A 14,143-nucleotide genomic window follows, 5' to 3' on the forward strand; every position below is an offset into this window, starting at 1 on the left:
TTGTCCTAAAAGTTGTTTTAGGAATATCTTCTTCTTGCACTTTTAATTGGTGGTATCCTGTGTAAATCAATTTTTGAGAAATATCGAGCTTTCGGATTCGTGAATATTTCTTTCGATCGGATAGGATATCATTACAATATTCGGGTATTATACCGTGATCTTAAAATATAATATATGTGTGTGAAAATTTAGAGAGAAACAAGATTTGGTGCGAGGAAAAGTGTTTCAAGTTCAACCTATTTATAGCTGATTCTGAAGCCCGTCGCGATACACGATGGCCATAGGCAAAGGGCGTCATGTATCGCGAAAAATCTCCTAGCTTTGCCTAGTCAGCCCTAGACCTGCTACGTGGCAGGCTACGTGCCCCGTCTGTGTAACCTCCACGTCGCGATACGCGATGGTGTCACTTTGGTAGATCATTGCGTATCGCTACGCCGCAACTTTTCTGGATAACTTTACACGTCATCGCCCTACGCGATGAGGCTGATATAGTCCCGTCACGTATCTCAATGGAAGGATTATTAAAAATCTAATTTTCCACAAAAATACCAAGGCGACGATGCGAGCGTGAGAAGTGCAAAGTGCGCCATCAAAGCGCCACATTGCGCCCATCGCACTTCGCCTGAGACCGTGCACGTTCGGGTGCTTCCCACCCTCCGCTAGGACCACTGGGTGTGATATGTCTTATAGGAACATTAACATATGAGTTTTCTTTCTTATAAAGAACTTACTAGTTTTGTAATTTAGCGATGTGGGACAAGGACTTATAATCTTATTTATATCATGGTGGAATCCTCACCTTTTCTTTCCTCCACCAATGTGGGATGGAATTTTCCTTCTTTTATTCCTTTATTTTTTATGGTTTGCTATACACTCGTTGGTAGGTAACACTCCCAACTTTCGATTTGTTAACCACCACTTCCAACTTAAACCCTATTTGTTTATGGCATTCCCGAACTTAACGTACCCTAACTCCGTTTGTTTTCTTTCTAACGTGGCATGTATTTAATTACATGGCATGTGTATGTGGCATTTTTTTAAAAAGTTGTGAGTCTCATACCTCTACTACATCATCTTCTTCATAAACCCTAACATAAACATAACCACCACCATCAGCCATCTCCACCACCACCGAACCCACCACCTCTTCAGTCCACCCCACATCACCACAATAGTCCTTCAATTTGTGGTGCCATCACCACCATCACAATTGATTTCCGTCGGTTCTATAACAAAAACAATATATTGATTTTGCAACCCCTCACCCACCATACTCTCTATGTCCAGATCGATTTTCGGCCTCATACAACTATGAGAATCATAACCACTGCCACAAGCAATGAAAATCGTCACCACCACCTCTATCTAGTGCAAAATTGCCAAATCTGGTGTGATTTGGGTTTGATTCGATGAGGCTTAGGTTAGAGGTTATTCGGTTGTGATGAAATTGGGCGATGGTGATTGGGGTTATCGAACACAACAACCGACCACCAACTATCAGTGTTACATGAACACCCTTGCCGCTACACCCCATTTTGTGTGTAGCCGGAAAAATCCTATGTCGGTGTTTGTGGGCTTGGTCTGAATATATAGCCGGAAATGTGTCTTATTGGCCCCTAACTGGCGGGGTGATTTCAGGAGCGGCGGCGACCACAACTTGGTTGTTGGTGGTAGCCGAAGGCTGTTGGTGTGACCAGATGTTGGTGGTGGTGATGGAGGTGGCTAAGGATGGAGGTCGTAGTTATGTTTAGGTTGTGATTTTATGGAGAAAATGGTGAAGTGGAGGTGTGAGACTCACAACTTTTTAAAAAAATGTCACATACACATGCCGTTTCATTAAAAACATGCCACATCAGCAAGAAAACTAACGGAGTTAGGTTCCGTTAAGTTCGGGAGTGTCGGAAAAAATAGGGTTAAAGTTGGGAGTGATGGGTAACAAATCTAAAGTTGGGAGTGTTATAAACCAACGGGTGAAAGTTAAGAGTATTAAAAACCAATATCCCTAAAATGTTTTTATATTCATGTTTTCATATTCGAGTATGTGGCAAGATTTCCCGCGCAACGCACGTTGGGGAATTTCTGGTTACCAATTAAAGTGAAGTGTAAATCAATGAGACTTATTTATTTGAACAAACACAAGCATAAGATATCGATGAGAAAAATAAGTTGAAAGTTGACTTCATGTTTAACAAATGAGTCACTTTAAATAACTATTATTTCTTCATTATCACATCAAATAAACTATCAATTCATTTATAAGGTTAGGTTATTCTACAAAGAGAAACAAATATGAGAATAATGAGAATGATTTATAGTTACATAAAAAAATCTCTTGAAAAAATTTAAAATAAATAAATGGAAAAATCATAACTCAAAATTTAATATAAACACAAAAACAGTAAAAACACAAAAATGTTTCCACCATGTTTCCGGTTCTCATTAAAAAAACACACAATGGTAAGTGAAAAAAGTCGTCGTGTCTCTTTGGTTATCATTGTGGTTTGTGTTTTTTGTCGTCATTGATTGTGTCTTTTTTTTATATTGTGTCTTTTTTTCTTTATATTGTGTTATATTACTCAACATTATGCTATATTTTGTTCGACATTGTGTTATATTTTGCGAACTATTGTGTCTTTTTTTAGCTATCATTGTGTCTTTTATTCATTTTCGTCATTGTGTCTTTGATCTTGGCATTGTGTCTTTTCGTCAAAATTTTGTATTTTTTTGTAGTTTTTTATTTTTTTTGAACGGGAATTATGGCGAAAACATTTTAGTTTTCAATTTTTTCGTTTTTTATTTAAATTTTGAATTATGATTTTTTATTGTTTTTTTGAATTTATTTTTAAAGGGTTTCTTGTGTGGTCACAAATCATTCTCACACTTCTCATTTTTGTCACCCTTTGTATTTTAATTTTACCCTTCATTTATATATGACATTAATCTATAATCGACCCTCATTCATAAGCTAGATTGTTTATCGCCTGTGTTGTGTGTGTATATTATTATTATATTTATGTATGTGATATATATATATATATATAAATCTATATATGTATCTATAATAATATATATAAACGAAAACCCTAAAATCCTAGGTGTTGCGATGTGATCGCTCCCCCCTTTTTTGGAGTCACCATATTTGCTTGATTTTTATATGGAGTTTTCTCAAGCCTTTGACCCGAATTCACGGGTATAGGTCTTATCAAACCCATATATTTCTTAAACGAGTTATAACATCTCATTAAATTAAAAATTAATCTCACCAAATATTTGATATAATAATCCTATAAAGTAGGGATATACTAAAAATTAATATAATATTTATTTAAATAAACATATATATTATTAATAATTAAAAAACCAATTTGTAGTAAAAAAATAAACGGGTCTTTGGTCTCATCAAACCCATATAGCTTTTAAACCGGGTTATAACATCTCATTTATTTGTGAAACAAATTATCATCAAATCATAAGTATATTATTAACTTTCATACAATAAAAAATGATAAAAATTCAAAAAATAAATAAATAAATATTAGAAACAAATAATATAGGAAAATTGGATTTTAGTAATCCCAACTTTACGCAGTTGGCCGATAATAATCCCAACTTTTAAAATAGCCGTCACTGGTCCCAACTTTCATGCTATTTGTTTTCATTGGACCACCGTTAAAAAAAATTAACGACGTTAAGTTTTTTCCAAGTTTTAATTGACGTTTTAGGGCTTTTGATTGGAATGAGAATACGAATCGATTTATGTAAAACTTAACTCGAAACAGCGCTTCAAACAACTTGATTTTTGTTAATTAATAGTTTAAACACCGAAACTGAAGCATCCTTTAGTCGTTTGGACCATTGTTTGGAGGTTAGTTTTACATCAATCGACTCGTATACTCATTCCGATCAAAAGTCATAAAATATTAGCTTGAAATTTGAAAAAAACTTAACACTGTTAAGTTTTTTTTAGCGGAGGTCCAATGAAAACAAATAGTGTGAAAGTTGGGACCAGTGACAGCTATATTCGAAGTTGGGATTATTATCGGCCAACTGCGTAAAGTTGGGATTATTAAAATCCAATTTTCCAATAATATAAAACAACCCCCGTAATACGGGGGATAAAAACTAGTAATATATATAAACGAATACCCAACAATCCTACTTGTCGTGATGTGGTTGCTCCCCTTTTTCTTGGAGTCACCAGATTTGCTTGATTTTTAAATGAAGGCTTCTCATGCATTTGACCCGAATTCACGGGTACGGGTCTCATCAAACCCATATATTTCTTAAACGGGTTATAACATCTCATTAAATTAAAAACTAATCTCACCAAATATTTGATATAAAAATCCTATAAAGTAGGGATATACTAAAAATTAATATTTGATTTATTTAAAAAATATATATTATTTATAATTAAAAAACCAATTTTATAGTAAAAAAATAAACGTGTCTTGGGTCTCATCAAACCCATATTGCTTTTAAACCGGGTTATAACATCTCATTTATTTGTGAAACAATTTATCATCAAACCATAAGTATATTATTAACTTTCATTCAATAAAAAAATAAAAATTCAAAAAATAAATAAATATTAGAAACAAATAATATAAACAACCTCCGTAATACGGGAGATAAAAACTAGTGTGTGTGTGTATATATATATATAGGGAGAGGATCATGAGAGAACTCCATTTTATGGAGAGAACTAGAGAACTAATAATGAAATATTTTTAATTTAATTATAAAAAATATTTTTAAAATTTTTTTCTTTCATCCTTCTTATATGTTGTTATTCTTCACCACAAAAATAATATAAAAATAAAAAGAATAAAAAAATTAACGAGTAATGCATATATGCAATACACCGACTTTTTTTATAATGCATATGTGCAATAGTGTGCATTTTGATATTTGATATTTGATATAGTGTTGAATAGCATATATATAGTTTTTTGTATTGGTTATTTGCAATAGTGTTATATTATATACAAAAATTAAAAAAAATCGATATAGTGCATATGTGCATTAGTGTTGTATTACATATATGCGATAATGTGTTTTGCATACAATTATTAGTGTCGTATTTGCATATATTCAATAGTGTGTATTGGATAATGCAATTGTGTTGTATTATATGCAATAAAACACTATTGTATATATGAAATAGGCATTAGTGCACATATGCACTACAGTACTACACCGACAAGGTTTTTTTTTAGTATCAATATCATCTTATTAGAAGGAGGAAAGAAAAAAAATCACAAAATATTTTTTTAAAAATAGTTAAAAATAATTCTTTAGTAGTTCTCTAGTTCTCACTTTAAAAGGAGTTCTCTCTAGATCTCACCCATATATATATATATATATATATATGTGGGGGCTAAAACACTATTACACTCTAAAAACAAAAACACACAATTTATTGGCTGGGCGTCACATGACGTAAAAGTCATGGACATTGTTAATAATAATAATAATAATAATAATAATAATAATAATAATAATAATTGAGAACTGTTGAATATATAGCAGCCTAATTAAACAGTAAACAGCGACGTGGTCATCCCATGTGTTTCGTTACTTTCGTATATGCTAGCAATCAAGCGAATTGATGACTTCTTATTATTTTAATAAAAAAATCGAATTACTTAAAATAATACTTTTAATGTTATGACAAATAGCGACAAGTTAAACATAGTTTGTCGTGGTTCATGTGCGTGTGGATCGTTAAAACTTAAAAGCACAATATTTGGTATGCAATTACGTCATCTCCATTTGTTTATGTAAATCCATATTGTTGCGGATATAATGCAACCACGTCACACACACATTCTATATATACACACGTTATATACGAAACCATTTTTAGAAATTAATAAGAAAAGCCATACGAATTAGAAGTAAAGAACTACGATAAACGCGTAAAAACTTGTATGTTTTGCTTGTCGGATATAGTCGGAGGCAGACATTCGGATGGCAGCACGGTTACTAAAGCACGTTATGCATTATAGTTAACGCAACAAGTACATGTGTTTATACGTTACTCATAATCCTCTACTTGAAATTGGTTATGTTATGAATGTGAGACACGTTTAAGATTGAACCAATGGAGAAACTTAGAAGTTGCATATGTCAAATAAAGTGGGAGATAGATATTGGGGCCGTTATATGGTAACACAATTGACTAGCTTATGTATTACGATTAAATCAATAATTAAAAAATGGGTATTTAGTTCTTTTATTGTTATTTATAATTAGTTACATGTTAATGTAGGACATGTTTAATATTTATAGGAAAGGTTGCCGGTTCAAGACATATTCATAACAAAATGTTATTCACAAGCTAGAGTTTTTTAGATTTTTACCATAATGAACCTTCATGCGGTGAATTTTTTTTTAAATTGGTTTTGGGTATAGTAATCATGAGTGTGAATGACTTTTTACCAATGATGTGTATCTGGGTGATCAGACTTTATTGGTTTGGTTGTTAATAAAAAAAATAAAAAATGAGTGAAGAGATTGATTATAAACCTATTATACGTTCCATATTTATTACACTTCATTTTACGTAACTATATATTAAAAAATTAGTTCTATCCTAAAGGTCCTTTTGTTAATATATAATAACTTAATTAAAATCAAAACAAACTAGAGAAAACAACTAACGGCCAAGGCTATGGATTTCACAATAAGTGATTGATTGAACGTGTTGATTTGTTTCACAAAAATTAGCTTCAATTTAGTAATGTTTATATATATGTATACTAGATTTAATCCCCCGTATTACGAGTTTGTTTTAAATTATTCGATTATAATATTAATATATTTTTTTTAGATTTTAATTTATTTATTGTGATGAAAGGGTTCACATATATAAATGAGATTTTATCACACGGTTTAAAAATTATTCAGGTTTGGTGAGACCAATGACTCGTTTATTTTTTTACTATTAAATTGTTTTTTAATTATAAATAATATCTACTTAAAAAAATCAAATATTATTTTTTAGAATATCCTTATTTTATTGTATTTTCATATCAAATATTTGGTGAGATTAATTTTTAATTTAATAAGATGTTATAATCTGTTTATGGGCTATCTGGGTTTGATGAGACCTATACCTTTGAATTTGTGTCAAATAAAGGAGAAACCTCAATTTATAAATAAAGCAATCTGGTAGATTGATATAATGTAGGGAGCAACCAGAGAGTTTTTAAATGTTTTGTTTATATATATATATATATATATTTAAGGTTTAATGAATAAAAAAGTTGTTTCGCAAAATGATAGCTTATTAAAGTTTTTTCATTTACAATCGTTAACAATATACATAGTATAATATGTTAATGATAACATTTAAAATTATATTATTTTCACAAACACTGTTTATTCTTGATTGTTGGATTTCACCAAGTATGTTGCGAAATATATTTTAACAACGTATATTAGTATAATATGTAAATACTTAATTTTTTTTAAATGTATAGATATAATATAAATAGAGTTTAAAGAAAAATAAATAATTTAATTAATTTATATATATGATTTAAATAAAGTGTAAAAGGAAAGTAAATAATTGTTATCTGTAACATATATTATTTTTGGAATGAAAAAATTATGAGGATTAACTAAAACGTGACATATGTACACAGTTATTTTATCTTATTTTTGAAAATTTTTCTCCTTTTTATTTGCAACGGCTGCTAGCAAAGAATCAAATCTTTATTCAGAGAAAATAAATCAGAGTCGTTATTTGATGTTTGTTTCCTTAATTTCCTGTCGACCTTTTTATACATTTATTTTCTCAGCTTAAATTTCTTAATTTTTATATACAGTTCATCTATACTTGTCAGGATATGCTATCAGAGTCAGTTTGTTAACATGACTTTAGTTTAATACGATTTGAATTATTTTATGAAATTAGCACATCAGGCCTCTTGTTTCTAGAATGCTTTTGCCTACACTGTAATATTTATGATTATATAGAGATGCCAAGAATTGATAATTGTATCCCATACTCAATTGTAAAACTATGTCAAATAGCTGACATCATATTCATTAATCATATGGCATAATTGTAAAACCATGTCAAATAGACAAATACCTGACATCATATTCATTAATCATAGGGTATAGCCGTTATTTTGTTAAAAATATTTCATGGTTAGATTTTTTTTTTATTTGTCTTATTGTTCTAGTATTATATATATAAAAAGTTATATGATCAAATCTATACATATCATAATTACCATAAAATGTTTGAAATGTCTAAAATATGTAAATTTTATGATTATATGAATTATAAAAAATAAGTTTATATTTAATTAGGGGTGTGCAATGGGTACAACCCGGTCCGACCCAGGGACGGACTTACCTAGTAATCAGGGGTAACCTCCGCTACCCCTCAACTTTTCGTCGATAGTGTTAACTTTTGTTTCATTTAATCGGATTTCGCTACTGCTGAAAAAATATAACGTTATCCATATTTGTTTAAAGCCCAGCCAAATTAAAAGCGAAAACCAATTAATGCCTAACCAAATTAAAGCCCAAACAAAATAAAACCACTGTCCTGTTCCCTTGTGCTTTGGATAATTATCAAGCCATATCAATATTCAAGAAAGCAAAGTTTCATTCAACAACTCTCCACCCCACGCTACTTCCACCCAACGTTGCCCCGACCCTATGCCCTTCTCCGGTCACTGGACCTCCACGCCACAGCCAATGAGACGACAGTAGTTTTCCCTCAGTTTCTCTTTCACGGTTCAACTTCTACTTGTTTAGTTTAGGTATTTTCTACTTTTATCTAAAAATATAATTGTTAATTTGTTTATATAAATTGTTAATTTGGATTTTTTTATGAGCACTTGAATATTTGAATGATTGATTATGCTTTATTGGATACTTGGACAACGTAATCTGGAATTGATTTAGGATTTAGAGTTTAAATTATGTTTCTTCTAGAACTAGGGAATTTGGAAGATGAAACGATTAAGTCTTATTATTAATCGTTTTAGGCGAAAATTTCAACAAAATGATGATATCGGTTCAACAAGAAGTTAAAAGAATTATTATATGAAATACGGTAAAAGTAATTCGGTTATTGTATAAAATATGATAAAAAAATTCGTTTGCATTGTACGAGATATGATAAAAAAAAATTGAACATTACCCCTGAGATTTACGTCTAGATCTGTCACAGACTCCAACCCGAAATCGTTTAGAAAGGATTTTCAAACCTGGAATTGGACCATTTATATATGGGTCGGTCCGTCTTAAAGAGGCTTTTGAAACCGGTTATATACGGGTTCATTTGTATGTGCTTATCACACATTCATCCAAGACACAACTTGTCTGCACATTTGGCAAATGGCTTATTTGAAATTGAAACACACCTGCACGTAGGTTAGGTTGAAGAATAAATATCGGCCGTCCTCAGGTCTCTCCAACCCTAGGTTTATATTATAACATGTTTTAGCGGTTTAGACATTGTAGGGTTTTAGAAAGTTGTTCCGACAAGTGAGGTTCTAAGAATCAAGGATACATGTACGTGAAATAGGAGTATGCAACTGTTGAGAAGTCGTTGCCTCTTAACTTCACGGGTTTGACTAGTATACCTAGGGCTGTTCAGGAACCGAACGCTGGCTTTCTCATACTTGGTTTGGTTTGAAAGCGAACCGAACCGAGAGGATTGAATTTTAAGAAACGAGCAATATTTTTAAGATTGAACTTTGTCTGGTTTGAAACCGAGCGGCTTGGTTTGACTTGGTTTGCTACAAAGTTTTTAATTTTAAATTTATAAAACTAAAAGTTATCATTAATTAAAGACTTTCAATTCCAAATTTTCTAGATTTCCAACCCTAAAATATCTAAAACTCAAAGTTAACAAAAAAAAAAGATATAAAAAATGAGCAGTTAGAGGTTAAATTGAACTTTAGAGACAACACAAAAGAGGAAAATTTCAAAAACTTTAAAAGATACTTTATTTTCATATATATATATATATATATACATATATATACACACACACACATATATATACATATATATATATATATGGGAATGCTATTTTGAGAACTTGATGAGTTGTAAGAACTTTAAAAACTCAATATAGACCACACATTTAATTAAATGATTATAAAATATGTGACTGAGATTAAATTTAATTAAAAAAAGAATTAGGAGAGAGAATAAAGTATTTTTGATATTACACAAGTTTAAATGTTAGTTATACATGTATAAACAGTCGATTCGGTGTGCAGAAAAATACTGTAATTTTTTTTACGTTATTTACACTTACGTATTACATATGCGTAAAAAAAATTATTACGTTGAGTTTTTTCGAGTTCTTAAAACTCAAAACGGTTTTTAAAAGAAATCAATCATACACACACACACACACACACACACACTAGTAGGCGTGCCCGCGTATAACAACCCATACAAATAAACAAAAGGAAAAGTGAAGAAAAGAAAAGAATTCCATCCCACATTGATGGATGAAAAAAAAAAGGAATGCTACACCTTGGTATAAATATGAAAGTAAGTTCTTGTCCCACATGGAAAATAAGATAAATTTGGAAACTTTTTATAAAAAGATGAGTTTCCATAGCAATATTCTTTTATGCATAGCATGCACCCAGTGGTCCTAACAGAAGGTGCGAAGCACCCGACGCGCACAGACACGGGCTCGGGCGAAGTGAGATGGGCTCAATGTGGCGCTTTGATGGCACACTTCGCACGTTCGCATAACCGCGAGCCGCTTGAGAGCCGCCTTATTGCTTTTGATAACTTGTTCCTTCGCGCTCACACAACAGTGACACGTAGCATGCCACGTGGCCTAGCTAGGGCTGACTCGGCAACCCTATCTTCCGTTCGCGCAGCGCGAAGCGCATTATAGTGTTGGTTCGCGCTACGTGAACTGACCCAGTTTCAAGTATAAATAGGTTGGAAACTCAGCCTTCATTTTTCTTCCAAAGTTTACTTTCTCTCTCACTTTTCTTATATAATGGTGTTAGTATAATACCCCCGAGTAGTTGTGACGATACCCTCTCCGATCGATAAGAAACTTTCATACGCGAATCCGAAAGCTCTGCTTGTACAAGGTAAGACATTGTGCCATTGTGTAAAGTTTTTAATCTTTTGATTTTCATTATAATTATTGGTTTTATACTAATCTAAATATGATATATTGTGTTTAACCTGGGTGTTTAAAACTAAGAATTGCTCATTAATTATAAACTTACAAGGTGAGACATTCGAGTCTCTGTACAACTCACATTTACGTGAGACAACTGGTTTTGCAATTCTGTCATGATGATTTTAAACCTAATTATACTCATGACGGATAAAATAATTGTTTTCAAATATATTTTCAAAATGTTTTAAAATACATTGCAGTGATTAAGTCAATGTAGACTTACGGGATGATTACTACTGGTATTGTGAGGTTTTGTATACAATGCTTGCCTACAGGGCTATTACACATCATTTATTGGATAAGTGTTAGCCAATAAGTAATATCGTAACAACTCGGATTTTTCAAAATTTATATCTTTATTAAAACCCGACCCATTTCAATGTTCGGGAAATTTTATCGCGTTAATATTATATAAATATTATTTATTATTATAATTTATTTAATATATAAATTAACTATGATTTATATACAATTTTTACCCAAACATAAACTCTTATCTCTTTATGTTTCCATCTTCAAACCATAAGGACTAAACTGCAAATTGAATTAATTAATATTATTTATATTAAAATATTAAAACCTTATCTGGTTCAACCAGCCCCATAACCGTATCCATATTATAACCCATTTACCCGTTCAACATCTTGGACCACAATTCTCGCAACAAACATAGAAATTTAAACAATATTATGATTTACATGCTATTTGCGACCTAACCAACATTCTAATTACGTTAATTTGATTAAAATAGATCCTGTTTACTCGTATTATACTTGCGACACTTAACCTAAATCGATATACAAGCAAACGTTTATAATAACTCAATTCAACCTATAGCTAGCATCACCTAACCCTCGTCATATAAACCCCTCTATTCAATTGTATTATATTAGCTGTTTGTATGTCTGCTCATCATCAAACCCAGCCGGTCCTATTCGTTCTTATTTAACCATCATAGCATCATCTTTAAGGTAATTAATTATGCAGCTTCATTCTTCGTCATTCACTCTTCAATAGCCCTAATCTCAATTGATCAAACGTTTAACGGATTGATCAATTGATGGTTCTAGGGTTCATATGTTTTGTGGGTTGTGTCTGCTTGTGTTTATAATTAAACCCGTTCACCTTGTAACCAGGTAGCACCGTAGCCAGATGGCTAGGGTGGGTGGGTGTTCTGAGCGTGAGCCCGCCATGTTGCGCGGGTTCGAGTTCCGGCATCAGTGTTTTTGGATTCTTTTTTTATTTAACTAAGCTTAAGTATTAATATATTTAATAATTTACTAGACGGGTGTCCACGCGATACAACAGGAAATCTGGACTTTCGTAATCTCATTACAAGTTTATGTGAGTTCATTGTTCTGTTTGAAACCGTTCAAACTGGTCATTGGTTTAATTTCACGATTGATTTTTTTTTTCTTTAACTTTTAGCCAGTCGATTTCAGTTTTCAACGGGGCGGTTTCGGTTTTCGATGATAAAAAAAAGGTTACTTACAGTTTGGATCACAGTTTAATATAAAAACCATCAAAACCAAACCATAAACACCCATACGTAAAATGTTGTTTTTTTAACTACAAAAAACTGTAACAATATGATAAACAAAGTAAAGATAATAAAATTCTCGTTTTTATGGTGCAATGTTTTATAAAATATATTAACGTATAAAAAGTTACGACCGTTTAAATTCCGTGGGTGAAGTTGGGTTAAAAGTGAAAATAAAAAGAGTATATAGGTAAAAGATTAAGGGTCATAGTTGTAATTAATGTTTAAATTTACAAAAGGTGATTAAAGTCTAAGGATCAAAACTGTAACTATTTTTAATGATTAGAAATTGCACGTGATAATTATCCTTGAAAAGACTATATTGTCATTTTCAACATGCTTTGTTGATTTGTATGTTATGTATTAAATTTTGTATTTTATTTAAAAACAAACGTCTTAATTTGCCATTCTTTCCCTCATTATATATAGTATAAATATTGTATTAACAATATTAAAAATTTTATATTTAATCAGTGTTTCTTAAACCGACATGTTAACCGAGCACTTTTCCGAACCTTTGTTAGGACCATATATATATGTGTGTGTGTGTGTATGTATAATATATTATTTAAAAACTTTTAATGGTTTTAATTTTTAAAAAGGGTTTTAATATAAAATATGAATTTTAAATTTATTGTAAATTAACGTATTAAACATATAGTTAATGTATTTTATAAAAGATCATATTTTATATAAATATTATTAATTATTAATTGTTATCTATTATTTACAACATTAATATAAAAGAAATCTTTATTAATATATATATATATATATATATATATATATATATATATATATAGACACACACACACTAAACATATTTTTATATTGAAATAAATAAATCTCTTTATAAACTATAAAGATTTATAAATATTTATTTTTAAGTATTTTAAATTATTAAATCATATTATGTATGATAAAGCTTTGATAATAAAATTAATAATAAATTAAAGAATATTTAGCTTTTGCAAAGAACACACTCGTTCATTAATTCCTAACCTCTATCTAGTTTTATAATCGTTGTTGAATTCATATTTAATTTCCGTAATTAATCTTTATTAGGATATCTTGTAGGTTTTTCCCGAAGAGCTCGATCTACCTTTATCTTTCTTATTGAATCAATATGTCTTGCTTAATTGCTAAGATGAGTATCTCACTCCCTTCTTTTTACTCATTTTTAACCGTTTTGGGGACATATGGGTTCGTAGATATTTTTCTATTATTTAATACTCAAACTTGCAATTGTTAGTCTTGTGTGTTTAATAACTTATGCCTAACGTGTTTGCTTATATGCTTTACTTGAATACATGTCGGAGAGGTCCAACATATTCTCAGTCTAGTATGATCATAAGCCCGTCGTGTTAGCCATCGTTCAGTTTATCTGGCATCGAGCTTACCGACAA

The sequence above is a fragment of the Bidens hawaiensis genome, unplaced genomic scaffold, assembly GCF_021521415.1.
Source record: "Bidens hawaiensis isolate Kalapana, Puna unplaced genomic scaffold, B.hawaiensis_p1.1 tig00003654_1, whole genome shotgun sequence".
Lineage (NCBI taxonomy): Eukaryota > Viridiplantae > Streptophyta > Magnoliopsida > Asterales > Asteraceae > Bidens > Bidens hawaiensis.